At 45.3% G+C, this 27,826-nt stretch overlaps 1 protein-coding gene and 1 long non-coding RNA gene across 3 annotated transcripts in view; both read left to right on the top strand.

The window, feature by feature from the left end:
* The window catches only part of MB21D2 (Mab-21 domain containing 2), a 122,919-nt gene that overhangs the window by 60,452 nt on the left and 34,641 nt on the right, over positions 1–27,826 (top strand). The window lies entirely within an intron of this gene.
* LOC146397675 (uncharacterized) lies at positions 311–8,951 on the top strand. The gene is made up of 2 exons (XR_014824547.1): positions 311–8,143; positions 8,794–8,951. It is a non-coding gene; the product is annotated as an uncharacterized LOC146397675 (long non-coding RNA).

Raw genomic sequence — 27,826 nt, 5'->3', positions numbered from 1 at the left:
GGAAGATTTATGTCCTAGGGAGATTTAGCAGTTAGTACTGACTCTTATGCATACCTTAAGTATTCCCCCTATTTAAGGAATGGAAATGTATGAATATATAGTACGTAGTTCCTGGATGCTAGTGTATTAAACTGTTACAGATTAGTTTATTCCATTTCACGAGGTTGTCTTCAGGTTAGAAATATGAACTCAGGAGTTCCTGTTGCGGCTCAGCAGTAATAAACCTGACTGATATCCATGAGGATGCAGGTTCCATCCCTGGCCTCGCTCAGTGGGCTGAGAATCCGGTGTTGTCACTAGCTGTGGTGTAGGTTGCAGATGTGGCTCGGATCCAGTGCAGCTGTGGCTGTGATATAGGTTGGCAGCTGCAGCTCCACTTCCACCCGTAGCCTGGGAACTTTCATATGCCATGGGTATGGCCTTAAAAAGACCCCTCCCCCCCCAAAAAAAAACCCATATGAACTCAGAAGTGTACTTTTAGTCTGCAAAATAGTGAGTCTGTCACACCATCTCAGCTTACTCTGTTGGGAGTAGGAAGTGGGTCAGGCCGTAGCCACGTTGTCTCCTCTATGAATGGACAGCCTCTTGTGGCATAAGTGTATACTAATATCAGAGTACTGATGTCACCTTTTAAATCTGGCTTGATGTTGGGCCTTCTCTGGGCCAGAATTTTTTTTTTTTTTTTATGACCACACCTGAGGCATATGGACGTTCCCAGGCTAGGGGTCAAATTGGAGCTGCAGCTGCCGGCCTGTGCCACAGCCACATCAACACCAGATCCAAGCTGCATCGGTGACCTGTGCCAAAGCTCACAGCAATGCCAGATCCTTAACCCACCGGACGAGGCCAGGGATCAAACCCATATCCTCACAGAGACAGTGTTGATTCCTTAACCCACTGAGCCACAAACGGGAACTCCTGGGCCCGAACTGACATTCATATTACAATTATTGTATTCCCTTCTCCCCTCTCATTAGAGATTGGTGTGATAACTCTTTGGCAAAATGTCAAGGCATGCATTTGTAGAGGTGGGTGAATGAATGAAATAGCAGAGTAGGCATTTAACTGGCAGGTTGAAAGGAAAAATGTCAGTTTCTGTGGGTTAAGCAGGATTTTTGCAGCATATTTGCACTTGACTTTTTCCAAATTTGTCAACATGAAATAACCTCTGTGTTTTCACATAGGAAATATTTGAATAACTTTAAAACATGTGCGTAACGCTGGATATGTGACCAGATGGAAGAGCATTTCTTGGCGGAGACGTGTAAATAAGCTGCCACTAATGTTAATGTCACAGCTGTAGACATAAATATATTTTGGTTGCTTGTATTTTGTTTTTGAGAGGGTACAGTACTTTGAAGCTAAGCCCAAAGTGAGTTTCTATTTGAATCTGGTTGACAGAGTTTTCCTGTGTTTATCAGTTTTACCTGCTCTTATTGGCTAGGTTATTCTACTTTATTATTATTTTAATAATGGAATAATAGATTGTTCTATTTTACTAATGTAAAATGGATACAGTTGTTTCCATTTTTCAGATTATGTCTTCCAAATAATCATCTCCCTCTCTAGATCCTGGAGGAAAGTGCTCTGCAGGCACCTTTAAGATGTTGTAGTCAGTGAAAAGAAAGTTGGGGGCTAGGTCGATGGGGTACTGAGTTTGCAAAGGGTCTGAGCCACTAACTTGCTGCAGTGTTGAAGCGGGAATTGTTTGTCCTGCAAGAACTCTGATTTGGGGTGTTGTGGGGTTCTATTGTCATAACCTGCAGACGAAGGAAGATAAAGTACCTACTGTGTATCGAGAAACATCCTGTCACGTGCCATCTCATTTAATGCCAACTCTTCATGCAAGTTGATATTATTTTTATTTCACAACATGGAAAAGGAGCCTTCGCAAGATGCCATTCCCAAGATGCCTAACTACTCGTTAGTGGCAGAGCCAAGATTGGGACCCCATTCTCATCTCCTCACAAGCCCCTGTTCTTTTCACCATCTTTCATTGACTTTAGGGAGGGAGCAATCCGATATTTGTCAAGCGTGCCCCCAAAACTTGGGTCTGACAGATCTAATGTTTCTTAATCTCTAGGTAATTAAGTGGAGAACCTGTGCTTTTGCCTGATTCTGAATTTATTTTCAACTTGTAATCAGCCAAGTCATATTGGGTCTCTGAGACCCAATCATCTGGATCTTGTTTTGACAAATAATTGTGTGATTGTCTGGGGGACGGTCAGGTTCCTTGCAGCTCTGTGACCCTCAGACCTTGAAGACTCAGGCATGGTTCCTTCTAGAGGATTACCAGAGACTCTGCCTCTATGTGGCTAGTTTTCCCCACATCTGGACTCTATCTAGTTGCTCCCTCCAAGTAAAGGGATTTGAGGAACTCTGAAACCAAATCACCTGGGAGATCTTAAATTAAATGGCATTTAATACAAATATTTGCAAGAATCAAGGTCCCATGTGCACAGCTGCTTGTGCTGACCTCTTGCATCTTGACACAAGGATGATGGAAAATGAAGCAGGTAAGCCGGGGCAGGAATGAGAGATGGTTTCTGGCTTTGTTACTCTAGGAAGCTCCTTCCAGTGGTGTTCTGAGTGCAACTTAGCCCAGCGCTGGCTGTTTCTCTGATTTTAGGTGTACCCACACAGCTTTCTTGTTCAGGGTATTTGGGGTATGTTTCCAGTAGAAGGAGCTTTATCTGGAATCTCAAGTCTCTTTATCTGGGATCTCAAGTCTCCCTATTCCATAAGAGGTGATGCCAAGAGTGGGATGAGTTATGCTAGCAGGGGGCCCAGTGTTGCCAGTGACTCTGTGGTGTGGATTTTTGCACACATGTGAGCACATTGATTCAAGCATGTGGTTTGTGGCACAGAAGGGGGAGAAAGGAGCTGTGGACCAGGAAATTCGATTTAAAAATAAAACAAAAAACAGAGTACTAAAACAGCCTACATCACAGGATTGTTATGAAGATTTATTGAAATAATACAGATGAAATGCTCTAAGCCTAGCATCTAGTACTCAATAAATACTTTTTTTTTATGTTATGACAATTGCTTCTGTGACTGTTTTATGTAAATCAAATGCACATGGGAGAAAGGCTTTTGCATTACTGAGGTCCGTGATATGAGTTTATGACAGTGAAAACTGTTGGAATTAAGGGATGACTGATTAGGGTCTAAACCAAATGGGTCAGAAGGTTGGGTATCCAATCAGAATTATGTGGCTGAAAGCATTCTTTTAGACAATAAAGTGAGTATGGACTCTTCTGTGCCACTTGTCCCAGGTCCCCAGTGGAGGGGAGAGCAAGTGGCTGGCGTGGCATTTGACATGTGGGTGTCTGCACTGTCCTTCCCTTCAAGGGCTTTGGTGGGGATGGGCCAGAGATGATTGGCCTGCTGGGGTAGAAACATGAACAGCCGAGATGTGAATTATGGGCCAAGGAAGCCATGAATCTGCGACCCTTCTGTCTAGTGTCTTGTGTGGGGATTTGTGATTGGAGCATAGATGAGGATGCTCAGCCAGATAGGGATGGAGAGGAAACATCTCTGTTGGCAACTGTGATTATAGAGGTAAAATCGTCTCCACCACAAAGATGGCCATTGACTCTGTACTGGGATATGGGGTTCTTTGGGATGCCAAGGCCATTGCCTGAGTTAGTGATGGTGTGATGGCCTTCCAGTGAATAGTAACTGATGAAGCGGCTGGCGTTGCTTTTTCCCTGGCTCTTAATTATACAGGGGAAAAAAACCCTTACTCAGTAAATTATGTCATTTGAAGAATACGTGCTGGTCACCCTATAATCCTTCTCTTTCAATTCCTTAGGTTTTTCGTCACTTAGCCTGTAACTTCTGAGCTTCCCAAGGAAATGGGACAATGAATACATGTGTTTCTTTTAATTTTGAATCCAATTTATTCAGCAGCCAAATCTCTGGTGAGTAGAGGATCACTTTTGTTTAAGAGGCTGTTAATCACCCATTGTAAAAGTTCCAAGTGGGAACGAAAGGGCCAGAGCTTTAATCTTGTTGGCTTCCCTTTGGAGGAAATGAGGAAAGAGGCTGCCAACCGCCTGGTGGAGGGAGGGGAGGCTTGGAAGTGGATTTGCCCCTGCAGATCCAAGGGGGGGCTCTTGGCTCATCTGGGCTTCTCTTTTTTAGGCAAAACCTGGCCTTGTGGGAGTGTGTGAATGGTGTCTTTGTGGAGGAAGAGGCTGGAATGGGGCTCTAGGGGGTCAGTGTGGGGAAGGGGTCTTGCTTCGGGGCAGGATGCTGGGGCGTTTCATCTCCCTCTGGAGTCACCAGCCTGTGGGGATGGGGGAGCTCTGTTCCAGAGGCACTTGCATCCCCACCCAGTCTCGCTCAGGGGGTTTTGCTGGCTCCGGGTTGCCAGAGGAGAGAAATGACAGAGTTGCTGAGAAACAGCATGGGTGCTGCCATTTTGTGTGCCTCCCTCACCTGGGGGTTTGGATGGCAGTTGACGCTTTGGCACCATGATAGCCATGTGGTTCATCCGCTGCCATACCCATCAGTCTTGGAAAGGGAAGGAAAGGGTAAGATGAGCAGCGCTGTGAGGGGAGAGGTGAGTGGAGAGCGCCAAAGGTTTTAGGGAAAGTCTCCTCCTTAGTGAGGGCCTCCAGCTCCGCCAAGGCAAGGAACCCAAGGAGAGTGCATCACAGCAGCACTTACTAGCCTTCAGGGTTAGCAAAGGTGGTCTAAACTTATTCCCTCCAAAGGTCAAGAAGAAATAAACTTGAACGTTGATGGGGATTGTGTTTCCAGGCGCCATCATTGCAGAGGCAGGGACCTGGTACGTGAGGGGGTCTGGCTGCTTTAAGTGGGCTGGGTGGGGAGGACACCCCCCCCCCATTCAGATGGTGTCAGCACAGGTGGCTGGCCAAGGGAGACAGAACTAGAAGGACCAAAATGGAACAGAAACCAGAACATGGACGACACAGCATATTTTACAGTCAGCAGATGAAGTGAACGCAGTGGCAAGGGAGAGCAGTCTCTCTCGAGCTGGGCGGACAGAGCTCTGGCCCAGATCTGGCTGGTTGGGACTCAGTCTGCAAAGGGAGAGTCGGTTTCAGGAAGCTCCTGGTCGGACTCTGCTTGGAGGGTGGCCCTGGCTGCTTACATCCTGGGCTGGGGACTGTGTGGGTGCCTCTGCCCCCCAGACTGCTGCTTTTTTTTTTTTTTTTTTGGCCACACCCACAGATATGGAAGTTCCCAGGCCCAGGGATTGCACCTGTACCACAGCAGTGACAGCACCAGATTGTCAACCGCTTGGCCACCAGGGAACTCCCACCCCTAGGCTTCTTGACAGGAGGGCAGAGTAGCAGGTATTTCTTTCTGTTTTAATTGATGAGAAAACCAAGGTGAAGGAATGTAAAAAAACCTGCAGGCTAGGCGGCTGGTATGGGGCAGAGCTAGGATGGCAACCCATGTCTTCCCTTTTCATGTCTGGAGCTCCTTCTTCCCTGACTCGGCTCTTGTTGTTGATACGTATGTAGTGTACACATGTCTGTGGCAGATTTCACTGTTTCCCAAACAGATGTTTCTCTTTCTGTGACTTTATCAAGCCCAGTTTTCATGAGCAAAGGACCCTACTTTGGTTGCTTTTGAGCCAAGAAGGATGCTTGGCCTGTCTTTAGTCCCCATACAGCATGCTGTTAGCAGCAGAGCTGGCCCCTTGGTGGCAATGCCAGCGGAGAAGCTCTGGGTACTGCAGTTGGGTTTTTATCACCATCCCTCCCTGGGAGGCATATCAGCATTCCGAGCCAACACAACAAAGACGGGACGGAGCGTGCTTTCAGTGCTCGCCTTTTGTAGTTCCCTTGAAAGGACAGCCTTGCTGACAGACAGGCCTTTAGTGAGCTCCAGTTGGGGCTGATGGAGCCTCTCCCTGTCTGGGGTGGAATCACATCACTCCTTTAATAAGAGCGTCCGTGTCTCATTGTCTGTGAGGTAAAGTTCAAATTTCTCTTGGAATTCAAGCCTCTGCAATTTTGGTTGAGCCCCCCTGTGTTCCTGGCCTCCTAGTAATCTCCCGCTCAGGCTTCACTGGAGCCAGCCTTCCAAGTAGGTGCCCCGGCCATCGCAAGCTCTCTGAATGACCTTTGTCACACATATACCCCCCAACCCCCATCAGGACACCGACCACCCTTTGCACGTTACCTTCTCCAGTAAGCCTGCTCCCCCCTTACCCTTGCTAGTCAGCCTTTGGTTGGTCGGCTCTGATCATCTTCCCTCTCCATGATACTGCCTGAGTCCCTGTTTCTGTTCATAGCTCCCGCACTCATCTCTCCATCCCAGGACCTGGCAGAGTCTGGGTGGGCTTCAAGTTTATGGAACTGAAGGTTCAAGTTTTGTTTCTGGGTGGATGTGACTCTCAGAGCATAGTGCCTTCCCCAGAGGTTCTCTAGAAGAATCTTGCTCCTTCCTCTCTATCATGGGGTGGAGGTCAGAGAAGCCAGGATGAGGTCACAGTGGACTCTTCAGCCTGTTTGTCCTGGGCCAGTAGTTCTAGGTCTCCCTCAGCCTCAGGTTCCCTAGCTGTCAAATGGGTGCAGGCCAGACAACCTCCCACATATGCCAAACCGGGTGGGCACTGGCCTCGTGGGTGTGGGAAGGGAGGGCCGCATTGCTCTTCCCACCCCAGTGGCTTGATGCCCCCTTGCCTCCAGTCCCTGGAGACTCTTATGAGTCAAAGACAGCTGGCCAAAGGGAAGGACCCTTTTGTCGGCTGTCCTGCTCTGGTTTCACTAGAATGGCCCTCACTCCTCCCAACATGAGCAGTGGCTTCGGCAGCCTCTTGTTATGGGACAGTATCCCCTTTCCAGGGACTCCCAAAGATCCCACAGTGTACATGGTATCTGAAACTCCATCGGCATTTTGGAGGTATTTCTCCTGTGCCGTGGATGACTGGACGAGATTAATAACACTAATATTGTTTCTGAGGGCTTTCCTCCTCAGACGTGTCTCTGTGGTGAAGGATTATTTTTGAATTTTCTGGGTGTCACTTCCACAATGTCCTCTTTTATTAGTAGTATTGGATTTTATTAAAGATAACAGCATAATTTGGAGTCGGTTCTTGCGGTTGCGGTGATTTAAGAGGAAACAAAGCTTCCACGATGACTCTAATTTTGTGTCTGTAGCATCTCCAGTATTTACGGCATTCATTTGGTTAGTGCAGTGTGTCCTGGGCCAGAACAGCATGTTATATGCATGGACGGCGGGGCTTTGGCTGACATATGTGTCCCATGGTAGTTGTGTCCTCAGGCGTGGAACCGAGTGTGCACACAGACCAAATGACTAAGTGAGGATTCAGAAACCTCAGGCTCTGGCAGGTGGAGCATATTCATGATGTATCTCTCATTCATCTCTTCTCCCCAGTCTTTCTTCAGCTCTACTCGGTGCTCTTCACTCCTTATTTCCTCCCCTGGGTCATGACAAAAGGTTCCTGCTTGACTTCCTTGCTTCTGTTTTTATAGAGCTGATCCATCTTCCATGTTCCTGCCTAGGCATCTCCTTTCTTAGGGATCCATACTTACCCTCTGTTGCCTGAATTAAAAGGTCAGACACCCTGGCTGGCATCTGTGTCTCTCTCTGCACTGCCCATTGAACCCATCTGATACTTTCCTGCCCCTCTGTCCCATTTATTCATATCCACAGCCCACGACCGTTCCTTTACCTGTTGCACCCATCCTTCCTCCCAAACTTAATTCTTTGACAAACTCCCAGCCTTCATAGATTTTTTTTTTCCTTCTGCTAGACCTTGCAACTCTTCATGTAACCTGATGTATTGGTTATTTATTGTGGTGTAATAGATGCCTCCGCAACTTAAACCAACAAATATTGTCTGTCATCTCCCACAATTTCAGAGGGTCAAGAATCTGGGAGTGGCTTAGGTGAGTGGTTCTGGCTCAGGGTTTCTCTGCAGTCATATGAAGGCTTGACTGAGTTTGGAGGATCCATTTCTTTTCTTTTTTTTTTTTTTTTTTTTTTTTTTTTTTTGGTCTTTTTAGGGCTGCACCCACAGCATAAGGAGGTTCCCAGGCCAGGGGTCTCATCAGAGCTGTTGCCACTGGCCTACGCCACAGCCACAGCAACGCCCAGATCCGAGCCGCGTCTGTGACCTACACCATAGCTTACGGCAATGCCAGATCCTTAACCCACTGAGCAAGGCCAGGGATTGAACCTGCAACCTCATGGTTCCTAGTCAGATTCGTTTCCACTGTGCCACAACGGGAACTCCGGAAGATCCATTTCTAAGCTCACTTAGGAGAGTCTTGGTCAGAGATCTCAGTCCTCTACTTGGTTCTCTCCAAAGGGCTGTGCAATGACATGACAGCTGGCTTTCCAAAGTGAATGATGAGAGAGAGAGAGAGACTTAGATGGAAGCTGAAATGCCTTTTGTTACCTAATCTCAGAAGTGAAAATCCATTGCTGGTACACTGTGGGAGGTGACCACTAAAAGATGTAGCTACCAGAAGGTGAGGTCATCTGAGGCCACCTTGGAGGCTGGTTATGAACCTGCCCTGTCTTTTCCATCTGTATACTCTCTCTTTGCAGCTAGCCTGAGGCCTCTTGATGATCAGAGGCTGATTTTGCTCACCGTTGTGGCTCCATTACTTTATTGAAAGTACTTTTCACGGAGATGCTTTTTTGTCTTCACAATAACCTACTTTTTTTGTTTTGTTTTGTTTTTTGGGGCCACACCTGCAGCATATGGAAGTTTCCAGGCTAGAGGTCAAATCGGAGCTGCAGCTGCCAGCCACAGCCCAGCCACAGCCACAGCCACAGCAATGCCAGATCCGAGCCATGTCTGCAACCTACACTGCAGCTCATGGCAATGACAGATCCTTAACCAACTGAGCGAGGCCAGGGGTCGAACCCTCCTCCTCATGGATACTAGTGGAGTTTATTACTGCTGAACCACAGTGAGAACTTCCACAATAACATGTTGGACTTCAAAAACAAAAACGGATGCAAGAAACTAAGGCCCTGAGGCAGGTGGGGGTGTTAGTTATCGAAATCAATCAGCCCCTCTGTGACAGAGCTTGTGAATTCAGTCTAGGTCTTTCTGATCTAAACCTTTATGTTCTTTCTGTTATATACAAGGTTTGCCGATTTTGATGTCTGTAAAATATTTTGTACAACCTGCTCCCTGTCTATAAGCTCTGGTGAACATTAAAGAGGAACAATTCAGTAGCACACAATGATTGCAGGAAACATTTGTATATAACAATCCCAGTTTGTATCTAAAAGTTTCTAAGAAATTGTCTTCATCAACTGAAACCTCATGTTCCAGGCCTTCATCTGTTCAGCAGTGGCTTCATCAAAGCCTCTGATATCTGGTTGTTCGGATGGAAAAGGCAGCTTAAGAGGCCCATCCCAGTGCCATGTTTCAGGGAGATTTTTTTTATGTGGTCGTCTGGGGAGATGGAGCCTGTTACCATTCCTCCCAAGAAACTTTCTGCCACAAAACCTGGCTCATCTGTTTCATACAGGGAAAACAGATTCTGGGTTTTCTAGGTTTAGTCAAATTGGGATATAATTTAAATGGGAACAACTCTTTAGCAAATTGCCCCAGATACTGTGACTCAGCTTCACAGGGAGGGCTGGGGGTTTGTGGGGAGGGAAAACAAAAAAACCAAAAAAAAAAAAAAAAAGGAAAAGTCTTTGCTGTACCCTCAAGCACAAAGTTATGGTGGTTGACTTAAAAGAGCTTTGATTTCTTTTTCATTTTCAACAAACTCTGCCCCCTTAGATGAATTTCAGAATGTGAAATGGGTATGTTTCTAATTTCAGTCTTTCTCCCTTTATTCTCTACAAAAAGGGGAGCACCACAGGTGGCTCTCTAAAACTTGAACATCTCGCATTTTTGTGTTCTCTCTCCTGATCATCCTTTATGTCTGCAGGGGACCTTTACGCTTATTCTTACAATGCTCCTCGAATTTTTGACTTAATAGCTAAAGATACATTAAAAACATACTTTTGATGGAAGATACGTTCTCCACGCCTCCATGCTTGGAAAAGTTTTGAGTATTGTTTTTCGAGCTCTTTTCTTATCTCTGCATGGGTTTTCTTTTCCTTTTTTTATTTTTTTCCTGTCATGGCCATGGGGTGGTTTAATATTACATGCCCCATCACAATGTGTTTCCCCTACACTGTGGAATTTCTTGGATCTCTTTAAAGAGTCTGAAAACACTGGGGAGGAGAGAGAGGATGAGAAAGGGATTTGAAAAAGAATTGGGAATGAGCTTTCTCAGATGCTTTCTTACTCCTTGGTGGTTATAAGATTATTTTTTGTAGAGATTGACGTTTTCCTTGGCAGCTATACTCTGAATCAAATTCTTCTTCACAGCTTCAAGGAAGTTTCCATTCTGATCACAGTAGAATTCTGTCTCACTCTTTTGGTTTTGTTTTTACATAGATGGGGTCTAGATAAATAATGCTTAAGTATGTATATATAGACATACCTATTTGCACAAACATTTTCCAGAAACGTGTGTATTTATTTGCAGTTCCTCTCTCTCTCAACCTTAAGTAGAATGGGCATTTACAAAATCAGCGATGCAATTTTTACGTCCTTGAGAGGAGTTCCCTGATCCTGTAGCATTAAGCAGTTATTTAGATACACTTTGCGGGGCCTGTCCAGACATCATTCCTAGGAACAGCACAGGGAGGATGTGTCCAGAAAGGAAACACAGCTTAGAGCAAGGAGATGAGTGTCCCCATGGGTGGGATTTCCTTAGGGTGTGCTAAGGGACAGCTTCGCACCTAGAAGGAAGGTATGCAGATCCAGAGAGGCCATATGCAGAAGGCATTAAGGTGACCTGAGCATATGGGGTTCATCACCCTCCGATATGTATCCCCTGGCTTACAATAAACATGCTAGTCATCATAATTGCCAGTGTGTCTAGCCCTTAGCTATTTGTCCAGCACGCTCATGGATTTATAACTTTTCTGGTTTCGTAGAATTCCTGCCCCCACCTCCACTCCCTTAACCGCCAGTGAGTAGTAATTTTCCTTTTGTAAAGAAAGAGGGCAGTAGCTCTGTGGCGAAGTGTTGTACAAAGCTGAAACTGGGAAAGTCATGTCTCAAACCCAAACCTTTCTGACTTTGAATTTAGAACTTTTAAGTGCCTCTGCTTTTACTCTAACTGGCCGTTCACTAGTTTAACTTCGTAATATTGGAATAACATATTGGGTAGAATATATTATTCTATATATTATTATTCTAATATATATTCTATATATTAATAGTATATAGATTAATATATTGGGTACCCTGGTCCTTTCTTCTGCGCCCACATTCCATGAGGGCAGGGTCAAGACCATAAATGCTTTTATATTTCCAGTTTCTACTCCATTCACAGAGTATGATAGATATTGGAAATCAGAGTGGTTTAAAGTACGTCCACACAGTTTTTGTCACTCCCTTTAAAAGGCGAAGCCTATTCTCCTTGAATGTGGCTTGCACTTGGTGACTCATTGCTAATGAATAGAAAAAAGTGAAAGTGATCATATGTAACTTCGGGGACTGGATCGTGAAAGGCCCTGGGGCTTCCTCCTTGCTCTCCCTGTTGGGTCACTTGCTCCATGGGGAAGTACCTGCCTTGTCATGAGGACACTTAGGATGTTCTGTGTAGAGGCCCACATGGGAAGAAACGGAGGCCTCTGGTCACCAGTTTGGAAATGGATTATTCGGCCTCAGTCAAGGCTTCAAATGACTTTAGCCTCAGCCAGTGAGTTCACTGCAACCTCATGAAAAACTTCGAAGCGGAAATACCCAGCCCCACCATGCCTGAAATCAGACAAGTTGTGGGGTGTCCTGTCATCTAACAATGGATAAGCTAATAGAGGAATGAATGAGTGGTACCTCAGCAAGCCTCAAGCTTATGATGTTTCTGATAGTCAGTGATAACAACTCAATGATTTGACTGATTTGTAGGCACTGGCCACTTCTCAGTTGTTTTCTTTCAACTATAAAAAATACACAGCAGCTTTGGAGTTCCACTCGTGGTGCAGTGGTTGGTGAATCTGACTGGGAACTGTGGGGTTGCGGGTTCGATCCCTGGCCTTGCTCACTGGGTTGAGGATCCAGCATTGCCGTGAGCTGTGGTGTAGGTCACAGACTCGGCTCGGATCCTGAGTTGCTGTGGCTCTGGCGTAGGCTGGTGGCTACGGCTCCGATTAGACCCCTAGCCTGGGAATCTCCATATGCTGCGGAAGCGGCCCTAGAAAAGGCAAAAAGACCAAAAAAAAAAAAAAAAAATATATATATATAGCAGCTTAGAGTGTTCCCCAAATTATTTCCTCATCTGGGGCTCATCTAAAAACACACAATCCAAAGCCCCACCCTAGATTCATGAACTAGAACATCCTAAGGATGAGATTTTAAAGTTTATATTAAAAAAACTTTGGGGATAACTGAGATGCAGACAGCCTGAACATGTCCAAGGAAGATCCTTTAGGAACCAGTGAACTAGAACCCTTCTCTTTTCCTTATTACCCCAGTTTTGATGATCAAGGCTTGTTATGGATAATTGCCCTTTGGTTCTCTTTCATGGCCTCACATCCTCTGTGGTAGGGAAGCAAGCAGCTAGACTCCCCCTTGAGCCCCATCTCATGCTTGGCATGGAGCCCATGATCCCGGGGTCACGGGACTGACTGACTGTTGAGGTCTTGGGTGTGACCAGAGGTGGAGAATGGAGGTAGGTTCCAGTGCAAATATTGAGTCCTAAGCCCTGGTATTCATCTCAAAACCAGGCATGCTTACGTTTGAGTTATTCGGCCTCCGTCAAGCCTTCATGTACACAGACTTCAGGAGGCCCCTTTGGGAAAAAACAGAGCACAGAGGAGAGCCAGTAGCTATGGCGAGGAAACTCTCTGGAGGAAAGTTGTTGGCCTCCTAGAGTGGAAGGAGTCCTAATCCCTCCTGGATGCTGGCACAGTACTGGGTACAAACAAACAGGGCATGTTTTAAACATGTGATTTTATTTTATTATTTTATTTTATTTTATTTGCCACACCTGCAGCATACGGACGTTCCCCCTGCCAGGGGCTGAATTGGAGCTGCTGCCAGCCTACACCAGAGCCACAGCAACCCGGATCCGAGCCACACCTGTGACCTACACCGCAGCTTGCGGCAATGCTGGCTCCTTAACCCAATGAGTGAGGCCAAGGAATGAACCCACATCCTCAGGGACACTATGTCAGGCTCTTAACCCACTAAGCCACAATGGGAACACCTAAACGTATATATTTTTTAGTTCAATGAAATATCATAATCTTAATTTAAAATTGGTTGCTCAAGTGCTATGACTGAACACTGGGTGTGGGTTCTTAGATGCACACCGTTTGGATGCTACACCAGGTTTCACACCAGGTTTGTTGTGTGGTTTGAATTTGTTTTTAAAGGAAAAAGTCCAGGTAGTTAAGCATACCTATTCCCCCTGACCCTGTGAATTCTGAGCTAGTGTCTCTTCTGACCTGTATGATCTTGGGAAAGTTACTTTGCTGCTTTAGAACTAAACACTTCATTAGAGAAAGGAGAGAGAGATACACAAGAAGATCCAAGTTCTTTTCTCAATGGGCAAATCAGTTCAGTACTATATTAGCTGACGAGGGCAGCTGTAATGAAATACCGCAGACTGGGTGGTTTAAACAGCAGTCCTTTGTTTTCTCACAGTTCTGGAGGCTGGAAGCCCAAGATCAAGTTGACAGCAGGTTTGGGTTCTCTGGAGACCCCTCTCCTTGGCTTCTCAATGTGTCCTCACATGGCCTTTCCTTTGCATCTCTTTGAGTCTTAGTTTCCAGTTCTTATCAGGACACCAGTCCAGTGGGATTGGGGCCCACCCTGATGGCCTCATTTTAACCTTATCACTCCTTGAAAGGCCCGACACGTGACATTTGGAGATACTGGGGGTTAGCGCTTCAAAATATGAATTTGAGGCGAACACTGTTCAGGCCCTACCTATCAAGCATCCAGTTTACCTTCAGGTATTAGAGGTCCACTGTGAATCAATGGGGGGAGGGTTGCAGGGCATTGGGCATCTAAAATAGGGCAGATCAGACAGTAAACCCCTTAAGGTACCTGGTCCTTTCTCTTTTTCAGAACCAAATTCTCAGCTTTTTCTCTCTGTGTTAGCAGAGTCAAAGTTAGAGTCGCAGGATGCTAATGATAAACGGAACTTTTGAGTAAAGCACCTTATTTAATGTTAGAGGAAGCTAAGGTCCAGGGAAGGATGGTGCTATGTTTATAATTAGGTCTCTTGATTGACGACCCAATTCCATCCACTCAAGGCCAAATGAGAGTGTATAACCGGACTCTCTGACATCACCGTTGCCTTGCTCCGACACCTCTGAGATACCCCAACTTAGGATGGTGGGATGTTTTTTTTTCCAGCTCCAGGAGGGAAAGATATAATGGTGCTTCACAGGGAATGTGCTAAGAACATTCCAGAAATAGTGACATCCTGTCATCAAAAGCTTTTCGTCCAAGGGAGGGCTTTTCTCAACACTTTGTTCTCAGTCTTCCAGAAGAGGGCGGGTTTCTCACCATGACGTCTAGGATCAAGGCTAGTAAACCTTCAGACTGACAGAGTTTTGTTATATTTAAACAGGTGAAGGAGAGAGAGAAACAGAAGTGAGCCATTTATTTCTTTAACTCCAGAGTTAGAACTGGAAATGATCTTTGATATCTAATTAAATAGTTTTAGACCCAACAGATTGTTAACATGTTTTAAGCAATTATATCAAATTGTCGTCATTTCTTTCCAGAATCTGTAAGTGACTTGGAAATCCGAGATGCGACCTGGCCCTTCCTCTGGATTAAGTGGAATTAAATTTACAGATATTGCTGTATACTTTTAAGAAACTTTTTTAAGATCCAGGGACAAATCAAATAAGAATAAGCCCCTCAAATACCCATACCTGTTGTAGAAAGCAGTTGTCTACACAATCCAGGCATTTCAGTCTATCCTGGAAAAGACATCCTGTGAGCATGACCTGGGTGGTGCCAGTTTGTCTTAATTTCATGACAAAATAACTAGCATTTCCTTGTAAACACATTGAAAGAGGAGGTCTGCCCGGATTTTTCCCAGTGTCTGAAACAGGGACATCTGAGTTTAATCCTTGACTGCATGTTAAATATAAAGTGAATTATTGGAATGTGAAAATAGAAATTATCTTCTACAAATAGAATTTATATATAAATGGAAATTATAATTATATTTATATATTATATAAATTATATGTATATTTCTATACATAGAAATTATACAGGAAATGATTTTCTTTTATTGTACCTCTGCTGTTCATGAGACAGAATATTTGTACCACTGACCCACTCCTTATTTTGGGGCAGTTTTTATTTATTTATTTATTTAGTCTTTTTGTCTCTTCTAGGGCCGCACTCGTGGCATAGGGAGGTTCCCAGGCTAGGGGTATAATTGGAGCTATAGCCGCCGGCCTACACCACAGCACACAGCAACTCGGGATCTGAGCCGCATCTGCAACCTACACCACAGCTCACAGCAACGCCAGATCCTTAACCCACTGAGTGAGGCCCGGGATTGAATCTAAAACCTGATCATTCCTAGTGGGATTCGTTAACCACTGAGCCACGACGGGAACTCCGTTGGGCAGTTTTTAAATGGCTTATTCATTCAACAAATAAGTAGTTGAGTGAGGCTTGTACTAGGCTCTAGGAATATAGCAGTGAACACAGACAACCCATGCATGTTTCTCCTCTCAAGGACGTGAGTGAGAAAGCTGGTCCTTCATAAAATAGTTTCACTTTTGAGTTTCCGCTATGGCACAACAGGGTCAGCAGTGACTCTGCAGGTTCCATCCCTGGCCCAGCACAGTGGGTTAAAGGATCCAGCATTGCCATAGCTGCAGTGTAGGTCGCAGCTGAGGCTCAGATCTGATCCCTGGCCGGAATCTCCACATACTGCAGGGCAACCAAAATAAACAGAAAGAAAAGAATAGCTTCACTTTTAAAAGCTTACCTGCAAACTGGGAAAGGATCATGATTTGAGAAGGTATGGGAGCAGATAATGAAGGAGGCTACCCCAGGCAGGAAGGTTTCTCTCAGGAAACATGATTCTGGATTGAGAAATGAGGGGTGAGGCAGAGGCTAACTAGATTGGAAGGTCCAGGAAGTGGTGACAGAAGACAACGGTCTGACAGGGGGAACAGCTTATGCAAGAGGTGGCATAAAGAAGAATCAGTGGGCGGGGAATGAGAGAATTTGGACTTTGGTCTGTCTTGTTCCTTTTTATTGGTGTAACTCTGGGGAAAGCAATCACTGCCTTCTCTGGGCCTAACGTCCTTACTTGCAGAGTGACTGAATTTGAATCAGAGAATCCGAGGGAACCTCAGAGCCCCTAAACTAGATTCCGCCCTTCATACAAATTGACCAGGCACCGCCTGTGTACCAGGGTATCCGATGGGTCCTGCAATTCAAAGGCAAATGAACTGGGATCACTGACCTCAAGCAGCTTGGTCCAGCGGCAGAGACAGATAGACAAGGCAGCCCATTTCTGGGGCCACGTTGTGAGCCTTGTAGGAAGACAGCTGAGAATGGGATCATCCCTGAAGAGAGGCGAGGGGCAGTGGTGAAGACTTCACAGAGTAGAGGATCTTTGACCAAAAAACAGAGTGAAGTCAGCCTGAGCAGCCAGGATGGTATGAAAAAAATTTGTGGATATAGGTTGCAGATGCGGCTCGGATCCTGTGTTGCCGTGGCTGTGGTGTAGGCCGGCGGCTGCAGCTCCAATTGGACCCCTGGCCTGGGAACCTCCATATGCCACGGGAGTGGCCCTAAAAAAAATAAATAAAATTTGTGGGGATTGGAAATACTCACTGGGACATCAGTGAGTCACACTACTCCATACTCTACAGTACTGACAACCTTATCATGTTTTTTTGAGTCTCTGTGTGTACCTCACACTCCAAGGTTGATTATGAAAATGCTTGCTCTGAGTCTCCTTGCTCCAGAAGGCTGGGGACAAGTCGAAACGTTTTCCGTGTTCTGCCTTGGTATCCGATCTGCCAGAAAATGCCCTTTTCACAGCAGGGTTCTAGCAATTTAATTATTGTTCGTGAGATAGTTAGAAGTTCGGGTCAGGGATGAAGTTCTGTTGCACAAGAAGGTCCATGAATAAGATGTTACAAAATGAAGTGGAAGGTTTTTTGTTTGTTTTGTGTTCTTGCAGGGAAGGTTTTTAATGGCCTGACTGCTGCCAGAGTTGGATCTGATCATCAGAAAATTACATTATGCACCAGAGAGAGACAAAAGGAGCCTTTTGAGGAGCTGCTCTAAAATTATTTTCTGTTTGTTCGTATAGATAATTGGCTTGAGTAGGAAATAGATTTTCCTTGCCAAGAGAGGGTTAGCATTCCTGTGATGTGTTAAAAAGCTGGCTGAAGGATTGGCATGAGAGGAGACACGCCACGTAACTTGGAGAAGAATTGATAGAAGTTAGGTTGTGGTCGTTTAGTTGCAATGTGATTAGAAATAGAACAAAACAAACAGTATTGATTTTTAAATCTGTTTCTTGCCTACTTCCAAAAGGACTTGTGGGTCTTAAGAAAAATACATCACTATAACATGAGCATTAAAATACAGGACAAAGCCAAAACTTCACCAGAAGGTTTTGTGCAGCAGCAACTGTGGAGGTGTTTTTTTTTTTAACCAAAAAATTGAAGTATTGTTACTATTATTACTGTTTGAGGGCATACACTTCCGGTGAAAGATTCTCGACAGTCTAAGCAAAGAAGGAAAATCTGGTTGCTTAGCAACTTTCATTAACTGATAAAAAGGAAACAGGTTACAAACTACTATGTATAAAATAAATAAGCTACAAAGATATATTTATTGTACAGCATAGGGAATAGAGATAATATTTTGTAATGACTGCAGATGGAATATAACCTTCAAAATTGTGAATCACAGTTTTGTACACTTGACACTTACATAATGTTGTATATTAACTATACTTTAAAAAAAAAGAGGAAACAGGCTAGCCTATTAGGTATATTCTTTAATATATCCCCTCTAATATTATGGCAGATTTTTATACTGTAAACAATGAATAGGATAATTTTCCATGGCTTCAGTAAGTTTTCTAGCTGATGGCAAACTCTCCTTGTTATGATAGTTTTTTTCACATTGACCGTTAGTAAAATCTCATACTGGGTCGAAAGCATTTTTTTTACGTGGGGACATGGCTAAGGCAATCCAGACATATACTTTCCTATTATGATTTGATGCAAGGAAAAATATTAGTAAGAGGATGGATATTATCTTGTTCTGATCCGTGTTTTAAATCTTGTATGTTCATAAGAACTGCCTGGGGCCCTTGTTAAAATATACATTCCAATGCCCACCCCGGATTTACTGAATCAAAGCCTCTAGCAAAGGGCCTGCGTGTCTGTTTAACGAACGTACCAAGTCATTTCTTATGCCCCAGGAAGTGTAGGGAGCTCGGCCGTGGATGGTTTTCCTTGACTGTTTTCCCCTCTCAGCTGGGCTTTGTAGCAGTCATTCTGAGCATAAATTGTGATATGAGCCTGAGGCAAGAGCATTAAAAGTGAAATGATGAAGCCCAGCGGAGCCAGTTTAATTAGCTGGTCTGGAACCATAGTGTCATTTCCCTTCCTCAAGCAGTGATGCTTCAGAACACTGCCCATTGCTTCCCCCAGGTGCCTTCTGACCTGTTAGGCCATGGATCCTTTTCCTGTCTCCACTGATGTTTACCAAAACATCATCCTGCATTTCATCGATTTTTAAGATGTGCGTCTTCCCACACTTGGACATCTCTAAAACTAGGATGCATTTGAGAACCAATAATGTATGGAGCTGATGACACCTTTTTCCTTCTGTCTTAGTGATATGGAAGGTCTTGGTGCATTTTTATATTCAAAGGGGTTGAAGATAGGCTGAGCTGTGCATGTTCCTTCTGTAGATAAGGCATCGGAGGCACTCAGGTGATGGGTGCGTGGAAAGCAAGGAAAACTACTACTAGTGGGGTGAGCCCAGCCTCAGACCCTGTCCTTGTACTAGTTGTTACTAGATAAGCAGTTATTCCAAAACTCAGCGGCACAAAACCACATTCAGCATGGATTAGCTCACACAGTTTCTTAAGGTCAGACGTTCGAGAGTGGCTTAACTGGCTGGTTCTGGCCTGGGGTCTCTTATGAAGTTGCAGCTAAGGTGTTGGCCCGATCTACATTCTCTTGAAAGCTTGGCTAAGCCTGGAGGTTCCACCTACAAGGTGGCTTGCTCCCGTGGTGCTGGGAGACCCCAGGTTATCCCTGTGTGGGCCTCTGCACAAGTTCTTGAAAGAGCCCCCAACATGGTAATGAGCTTCTCCTAAAGCAAGTGATCCTAAGGATCAAAACAGGACTATGTGACCGTGCCTTTTACTTACTGGCCCCGCCTTGGAAGCCTCACACTTGCTTCTACTACACGTTGCATTTGCCACACAGACTAATCCTGACTGAGTGTTCTTGGGGACCACACACGGGTGTGAATAACAGAAAGTGGGGGTCCTTGGGGCTAGCTGTTTTTTTCACAGCACACTGCCTTTCCAACATAGGTTTGTCGCGATCTGCTTAGCCATCTCCTAGTCTCAGGTCAGGTTCTTAAATAGAATGGTAACTCTCAGGGGTTTATATCCCATTCTCGCACTTCTGAAACCGTGTTGTGCCTGTGCAACCCCTGGGTCCCCTGTTAAAACACAGACTCTGATTTGGTAGGTCTATCCTGCAGCCTGGGCTTCTCATGCTAATGGGCTTCCACACTGGGCCCTGCTCCTGGTCCTGTTCACTCTTAGTAGGAAAGTGAACAGAGCCCGGCGGGCCTCCAGGAGCCCCCTCTACAGCGCGGCCCCGAAACCGAACTCCTCTCTCCTCGAGGGGAACTTGCCCCCTCCCCTTCTTCTGGCTGAGAGACAAATGGTCTGGGGGGAAGGACCTAGAGAAACCAGCCCATTTCACTAAGTTGGCTAAGGGAAAGAGGCATGACACAGATAAGAGCCCGGGCATCATGAGGGGGGCAGCGTGCCGCAGCTGTGAGCCGCTTCACAGCGAAGGTCAGGATTCAGACAGCAACAGCTGGGGGCTCAAAGTGGTGAGGCAATTAGCCGGCAGGGGGTGGGGGTGGGGTGGGATGGAACGCAAACAGTGCTTAAAATGAAACGTGTTGATGCATTATTCAGAGCTCAGATGCCCATCCGTGGATTCCCCATCCTCCTGTCCTGCTTCTGCCCTCTCTCCCCTTAAACACACTCACACACGCGCGCGCACACATGCATCTCTTCCACATATTAGCATTTGGGAAAACTCTAGACCTACAATGTATTTCCCTGAATAAAATGGCAATTAGAGCTGAAGCCATCCTATACATGTTGCCACACTTTAAGCTGCTTGGCTGGGATCTAGAACGCAGAGCCCTGGCACGCTGCTCCGCTTCTTGCCCATCTGGGGCCACACTTCTGTCTTGTGTCTTCCCACGCATCTGCCAGGAGGAACGTGTTAGACTAAAAGCTCAGCAAGAAAGGAAATGTATTTCTTTTGTTCACCTCTTTCCCTCTCTGTTTGTATGTGTGCAATATACAGATGTTTACACACATGTCTATGTTATAAATAAGGAGAGGAATGAATGCCCCAACCTAATGTGTGGAGAGAGGGAACTCGTGAACCTTTTGAATATATCAGGAAAACATAGTGAGGTGTCTGCAGTGGAACACAGGACACTCCCATTTCACATTCCGGTGGCTGCTGGGGACCTTTGGAAAGGGGTCAAGTTTATCACCTCCCATTTCTCTATCAGCCAGGCCAGTCTCTTAACTGTAGAAGTTAAATATTGCTATTTCCTGGACATTTACTGTGTGCTGAGCACATGTGTTACGTCATTTGATGTTCCAACAACCTGAGCAGAAGGTAATGATCACCTCCAGTTTGCAGAAGAGGAAACCAAACCTGTGAGAGTCGAAAGCATTTACCTTATACCGCTAGTCGTTGGTGGTTTTGCAGGCCATCCCCGATTGATTTCAGCCTAAAGCTGGTCTTTATTGTCCTCTGTCACAGAACAAGATGTCCAGAGAAGGAGAAAGAGAATAATAGCTCAATCGGAGCCAGAAGGACTCCCAACCTTGAATCCAGGCACTTGCTTCTTTGCATCTGTCCTTGGTGCTGTGACGGCCCCCGAGATGCATTTCATGGGACCTCTGCTCCAGGGGAGTCTGTGCACTGATAGGAGTCAGAGTCATTGTCCGAGGCTACTCATTAAGTATCAGCCAGTCCATACATGGCTAGTGGGAATGCAAAGTGGCACAGCCATTTAGGAAACAGGGTGACACTTTATTAGAAAGTTAAATACACTGCACACATTTCAAAAATAGTGCAGCTGTCATACGCCTAAGCATTTACCTAAGAGAAACAGAATTTATGCTCACACAAAGGCCTACACCAATTTTTATTCATAGTAGCAAAAAGGTGGACACAACCCAACTGTGCATCAGCTGGTGAGTGGATACACAAAAGTCCTCCCATCCATACTGGGGAATACTGCTCAACAGTAACAAGCCAGCTATTGATTTGATGAATTCACCAACAGGAATGAATATTGAAAGTACCATGCTAAGTGAAAGAAGACAGCCATGAAACGCTACATCTTTTTTCACCTGTGTGCCGTTTAGGAAATGGTAAAACTCTAGGGGTAGAAATTGGATCAGAGATTGCCTGGGGCTTGGAAAAGGAACTGGCCGCAGAAGGGCATGAGGACATTTGGGCGAGTGATAGAAATCTGTGTCTTCATTGTGGCTCTAGGTATATAACTGTGTACTTTTGTCAGACCTATCAAACTATCGTTAAAAGGAGTGAATTTGTTGTGTAAATTATATCTCAGTAGACATGACTCTTAAAAATATATTAACTGGTTCAAACCCACTATTTATTTCCTTTCTTTCTTTTTCTTTCTTTCTTTTTTTTGAGGAGGCTGCACCCGAGGCATATGGAAGTTCCCAAGCTAGGGGTTGAATGGGAGCTACAGCTACCTGCCTACACAAAAGCCACAGCAACATGGGATATGAGCCTCGTGTGCAACCTACACCACTGATCATGGCAATGACGGATCCCTTAACCCACTGAGCCACAACGGGAATTCCTCTCATTCTTTCTTTAAAAAAAAAAAAAAAAGTTACAATAAGGCTTTTTCTCAAATTAAGAAGCAGAATTCCACACCTTTCCAAACTCCTTAGCCAATTATTTTATACATAGGACTTGAGCAGCTCCATAACGTTTCCTGAAGTCTACACACAGCCCAAGGGTTCTGGCCAGGCGGTGCAACAGCTGACAGGGTACTTAGCCCGGGCGTGATCATTTCCACAGTGGGTGTAACGGCTGTGACTGTGTGTCAAGCACAAGGCCAGCGCTGACCCCACTGAAATTGATCCCAGCTGGCCGGGTACTCCACTCCCCAATCTCCTATCTAAACCCCACAGAAACCACAGAGGTAGGAATTAGGATTACTAATTCTGCAGACAGAGACATGGTTACTCAAGGACTAGAGGTTAGGAAGTAAGAGATGTAGGAACTAAGACCAGGTCTGGCTCACTCCACATCCCACCAGCTTTCTGCAACAAGACAGTGGTGTGAACCGTTGGGCTATTCTGTTCTTGCTCAGCTGACTGGGTGACAAAGTCCTGCAAGGCACTCTTCTGAATAAATGCACGGTCCTACACGGAGGCCTTTTCCTCCCTTGCTCTCCCCAAAGTCCATGGAATATGTACCTAGAAAATTCATCCCGGGAGCTTTATGTGCTTTGGTTCTGGCTGCATGCTGATTTACTTTACTTTCTAATTAGGAGTCCTCTAGCCAAATTGCAGGTCAACTGCCTGATGGGTGACACAGTAGAGCATAGGTTTTAAGCAGCCACCATGGAGCTGCAGTCAGAGCTGCGGCTCTGAGCCCACTCCTCCTTGGAATGTGCTATGGACCAAGACAGGGGGCTAGCTTGCCTCTGCCTCGGGACTGGGGCCAGGAAACCTGGATTCCCAACTCACCGCTGCTGGAGCAAGTCCTATCCTCCTTTGGGGCCTGTTTGGTGGGTTTGTGGAGGTACCATTGCGGCTCAGTGGGTTAAGGACCTGACATTGTCTCTGTGAGGATGCAGGTTCAATCCCTGGCCTCACTAAGGATCTGGCATTGCCACAAGCTGCAGCATAGGTCACAGATAAAGCTCACATCTGGTGTTGCAGTGGCTGTGGCGTAGGCTGTAGCTGCAGCTCCTATTCGATCCCTGGACCAGGAACTTCCATATGCTGCAAGTGCAGCCATAAAAAGAAAAAAAAAAAAGAATGGGAAAACATTGAAACCAAAAATTGGAGGCTCTGAATGAGTGCCAAGCTCCCAGTTGAAGGGAAGGTATTTTTCTCAGTCTCAGCCTCCTCAACCCTCTCCCTCTTTGTCCAGAAAAAAAATCCCAACAACCCAAGAGACCCTGAGCTATTTATGGCCCAGGGAGACCCCACCCCCACCTCCCAACCTCTTAGCAGGGTGGCGCTCTGAAAACATTCTCTGTAGTTACAAATCCTTCTGCCTCCTGAGATTAAGAGTCTGATTTAACACTAATGGAAATAGGGTCAGCTAGGCTTCCGGTTGACTTTTATCAAATATGTTTGTTTTCCCTCTTTTACAATTATAGTAATATACCAAGGAAGTTTCTCATCTTCACTTGAAAATATGTCTCATTCCATCACATGGCCAGTAGAAGCCTAGATTTACAAAGCACCAACTAGTTTCGCTAACCCAAGACAACTAGCAAAATACCAACTGGCAAACTTAGCAAATACAATTGCATTGGCTTCTATACTACATAGGTTTCCTCTTATATATGCTTCGTGTGTGGACTCAGTTTTCCTTTCCTAACCATTGTTTTCCAGTAAGAAGTGGTCAGTTACAGTTTCTGCTGTGTTCCATCAACCTCCCATGTATACAGTGGTTAGGTGCCAGAGATTTCTCTGCTGCTCAGGCCAGACCTATCCTCTCAGTAGTTAGAAGCCTGAGGACTAGTGGTCAAAAGTGGGACGAGAGACAGTCTCCCGACACCAGTTCCGAACTGTTTGCACCCGCCCAGACCACGTTCCCTTTGTGTAGGTTATTTAATAAATTAATTTCACAACACGTAGAGCACAGCAGGAAACAATGCAATTACTGAGCCATAGGAACACAGCTGCCAACATCTTGTTGATTCAGAATTGTCCAAACACTTCTATGTGGGGGCGGGACTGATGCAATTTGCTGGTTCAACTGTTGACATTGATAAATTGGAGTTTCATTTCTGCAGCCTTCTGTTGGAGGTGCTAATGAGCATTGAAAGCCTGGAGAAACGGGCGGGAAAGGAAGGGAAAGCGATCTCCATACTAAGTATTTGAGCCTGGATGATGTAGATTGGACATGACCAGGTACGAGGTGGACACTTTTGAAGGCACCAACCAAGGCCAGATAAAATTAGCACTGGGAACATTTCAATTATTGAAGTTCTGCCTGCAGATTGTGTAGGCTGGTATCTTCATTTATTAGAGAGAATGTTTGCTTTCCCTAATATTCTTTCCCATGTTTTCTGAAATATCCTTTTATATTTCGTGGGGCACTGTGCCAAGATCCCTTGGCTTCTGGAAAATGAGGGGGTTGGACCAGATGATCTCTGAGGCCTCTTCTAACAGCTCCATGTTTTTACTTGCTTGGCAAGAGAATTTGTCTGAAAGGAATTGCTCCCCCCCCCCCACCGGCTCCCCCCAACCCGCATTCATCCAGGCTTCCATCCTCCCCATTCATTGTTTCCATTCATTCAGTAAGCACTTGGGTGCTTTTTCAGTGCGGATTATGGTCCTAGAAACTGGAAACAGGCGAACAGGCCAACAAGACACGGCCCCTACTCATTGGAGGTGAAGTTCTAAAGTGAGTAGAGCGTATGAGGATACGCTAGGGGGCGCACACGGCAGGAACTAGACAGAATCAAGGAAAGCTGCTCTGAGGATGGCCTGTATTGAATTGCTCCTTGAAACAAGGTGAAAGTTGGAAGGAAGAAGACTGTTTGGGTGGACCCTCCTTTGTGTACCTCCCAGGACGTTTTGTCACTAGGCTCTCTGTGGGTTGTCTTTCCAGGAGGAGTATTTGTTATGTTTTGGCATAGGAGCTAATTATTACGTCCATGATTTTTATATCTTCTCAACCTTTTAATCTTAATTTTGTTCAAAACCAGGAGCTGACTTGAATGAAATGGATTGGCAGAAATGCTGGACTTTTGTGTGTGTATGTGTGTGTCTTTTTTTTCCATTTCTTGGGCCGCTCCCTCGGCATATGGAGGTTCCCAGACTAGGGGTTGAATCGGAGCTGTAGATGCCAGCCTACACCAGAGCCACAGCAACGTGGAATCCGAGCCTCGTCTGCGACCTATACCACAGCTCACGGCAATGCCGGATCCTTAACCCGCTGAACAAGGCCAGGGATGGAACCTGCAACCTCATGGTTCCTAGTCGTATTCATTAACCACTGAGCCACGATGGGAACTCCGAAAGTACTGGACTTTGAAAAATTAATCTTTTACATAGACCGTCATGTATCTTGAAGTCCAAGCCAGTCATGAGTCATCCTTTCCCTTGTCCCTTCAGCTCTCAGAAGAGTAGCATTATCTTGGGAAAACATTTTGTTAAGCCATGCATACACCCAGTTAGGAATTCTCCAGCTATAAGTCATTCTAGATACGATCAGACATTTATTGACTCCATGTTTTTAAAGCAAATTGGAGTCATTTTTGTATGGCATTAATTAAAATTAAATCCGTTCCAAACAGAATTTCTTCACACGTCATCTGGATTTTTCCAAAAATTTTAAATGTGTTTGGTTAAAGCTATCTATAGAGAACTTAGGATATTCAGTGTGAAAATAATATGTTTAAAAATGCAAATTTAACTGTGAATGAATACTACAGTGGCTTCTAAATGTGTCCCAAATGACTTCTATCATATTACCATATTCTATCATATCTGTGTAGTAGAAGCTAGAGAAATCAAAAGTTAACGGATTATTGGCATCAGTGTGATGGTCAGGCTTTCCCATAAAGAATTCAAGTTTGTGCCTTTATAGCCTGTCTCGGCACCGCTGTGTGGTCGTACTTGGCTCTTATACCAAAGTGTAAGAGTACTGGTTCGAGGATGAGGAGACCTCGATCTGGTCATGGCTCTGACACTCAAGAGTCTTGTGGGTTTTATCTTCTGGCAGCACTGCTTTGGCATTCCTATTTGTAAATGTTCTCATCTGTGCAATGAAGGGGTGGGAACTGCTCTATGGACCCAGGCACTTTGGACATGGATGGATGGGAGTGTTGAATGCTTCCTTCTCATCTGCACACAGAGAGGCAAAGCCGCGAAAGATAAAATGACCCTGTTCCCCTGTTCGTGGCTGCGAAGAACGTCATCAGCTCAGGGAGGACCAGTCAGGCTCTCACAGTTTCCAGTCCTCTACATCTCTTTGGATCCCATGCTCCCTCCTAGTCCCTCTGATAACACTTGCTTGATATTGGACATTATTGTTCGTGAAGCCCAGTTGCCTGCATTTGTTCTTATGTCTGTTGAACGGCTTCTAGGTGGGTATTTACAAGACATGAGGGTCATAAACTTCCTTGCAAGATCCTGTTTGCATAATGAATTCTCTCCCACCATGCCTATTGAAATTGGTGTCTGAAATGAGCTACCTTTTCTACTGCATCTTTTGAGGAGAAACAAATCATTAAAGTGAAACAGGAAGAGTCACTCTCCAGGGTATCATTAGAAACGACTGCTAGTAAGAGTGTGAAGAATTTAAGCAGACTCCCCCACTCCCCATTTTCTTTTGGGTTGCTTCTGTTAAGCTTGTTCGTGCTCCTGTAATTAGCTTCTATAGGACTTACCGTGAATAATGTCTCTGGGTAGCCACCCATTTAGGAATGTGATGGGTATGTATTTATGTGGAATCAGATCACATATTGCCACATTAAAAATACCCCCAAATAATGCCTGGGGCACAGGTGCCATGTTCACTCTGTCCTCAACTGAGTCCTCATGCTTGTCTTCCTAACCTGGGTCGGGGGTAGGAGTCTGTGCAGGACGAGAGAGGAGAAGGGATGGAGCAGTCCTGAAACTGATGCATTATTTCTTTGGCACAGCTTCTGGAGGCCTCCCTGCCTCTGACTTCTGTCCTCAGGGCCTTCCAGCTCAAATCGTAGCTCACTCTGAATCCAGTTACCCATTCCAGCTGGGCTGGTGGTCTCCTCTGTGGTGGGAATGTCGCACTTCGATTGAGCACATTTATACTAAGGAGTAAATGGTAATTAGCACCTTGACTTCCAAGAAGCAGTTTCTACTCTCTCTTTTTGATTGTGAAAATGAACCTAATGGGTAGAATCTCAAGCAAAAGGAGAGGGGAAAGACAGAACATTCAGGTCTCAAAGTCTGTCTGCAGATGCAATTCTCCTGGTCTGCCCCTAGATCTCCCAGCGTCCTTCATTTCTGGACCCCCTAGAGTTTGAAAGCTTTAGCTCCTTTGTCATCTCCCTGGAGCTGTGAGAAGGAGCATAAGAACAGGGGGAAGGCAGATGTGGCCAGTAGTCCCCATGGACCAGAGTGAGATGTTTAAGTCAACTGTCTTCTGGATCAGACACCTGGGTTCAAGGTCAGATCCACAGACCTTGTAACTTTGGGCAGTTATTTAACCTCAGAGTCTCCATTGCTTCATACTATTCAGGGGCATCATAAAGATGAATGATAATACGTTAAAA

This window comes from Sus scrofa, chromosome 13 (assembly GCF_054392235.1).
Source record: "Sus scrofa isolate SSC_HxYL_T2T_F1_AM1 chromosome 13, Sscrofa_HxYL_maternal_Yorkshire_Landrace_v2.0, whole genome shotgun sequence".
Lineage (NCBI taxonomy): Eukaryota > Metazoa > Chordata > Mammalia > Artiodactyla > Suidae > Sus > Sus scrofa.
The sequence above is the reverse complement of the archived record's forward strand: the minus strand, read 5'-3'. Positions and strand labels throughout refer to the sequence as shown.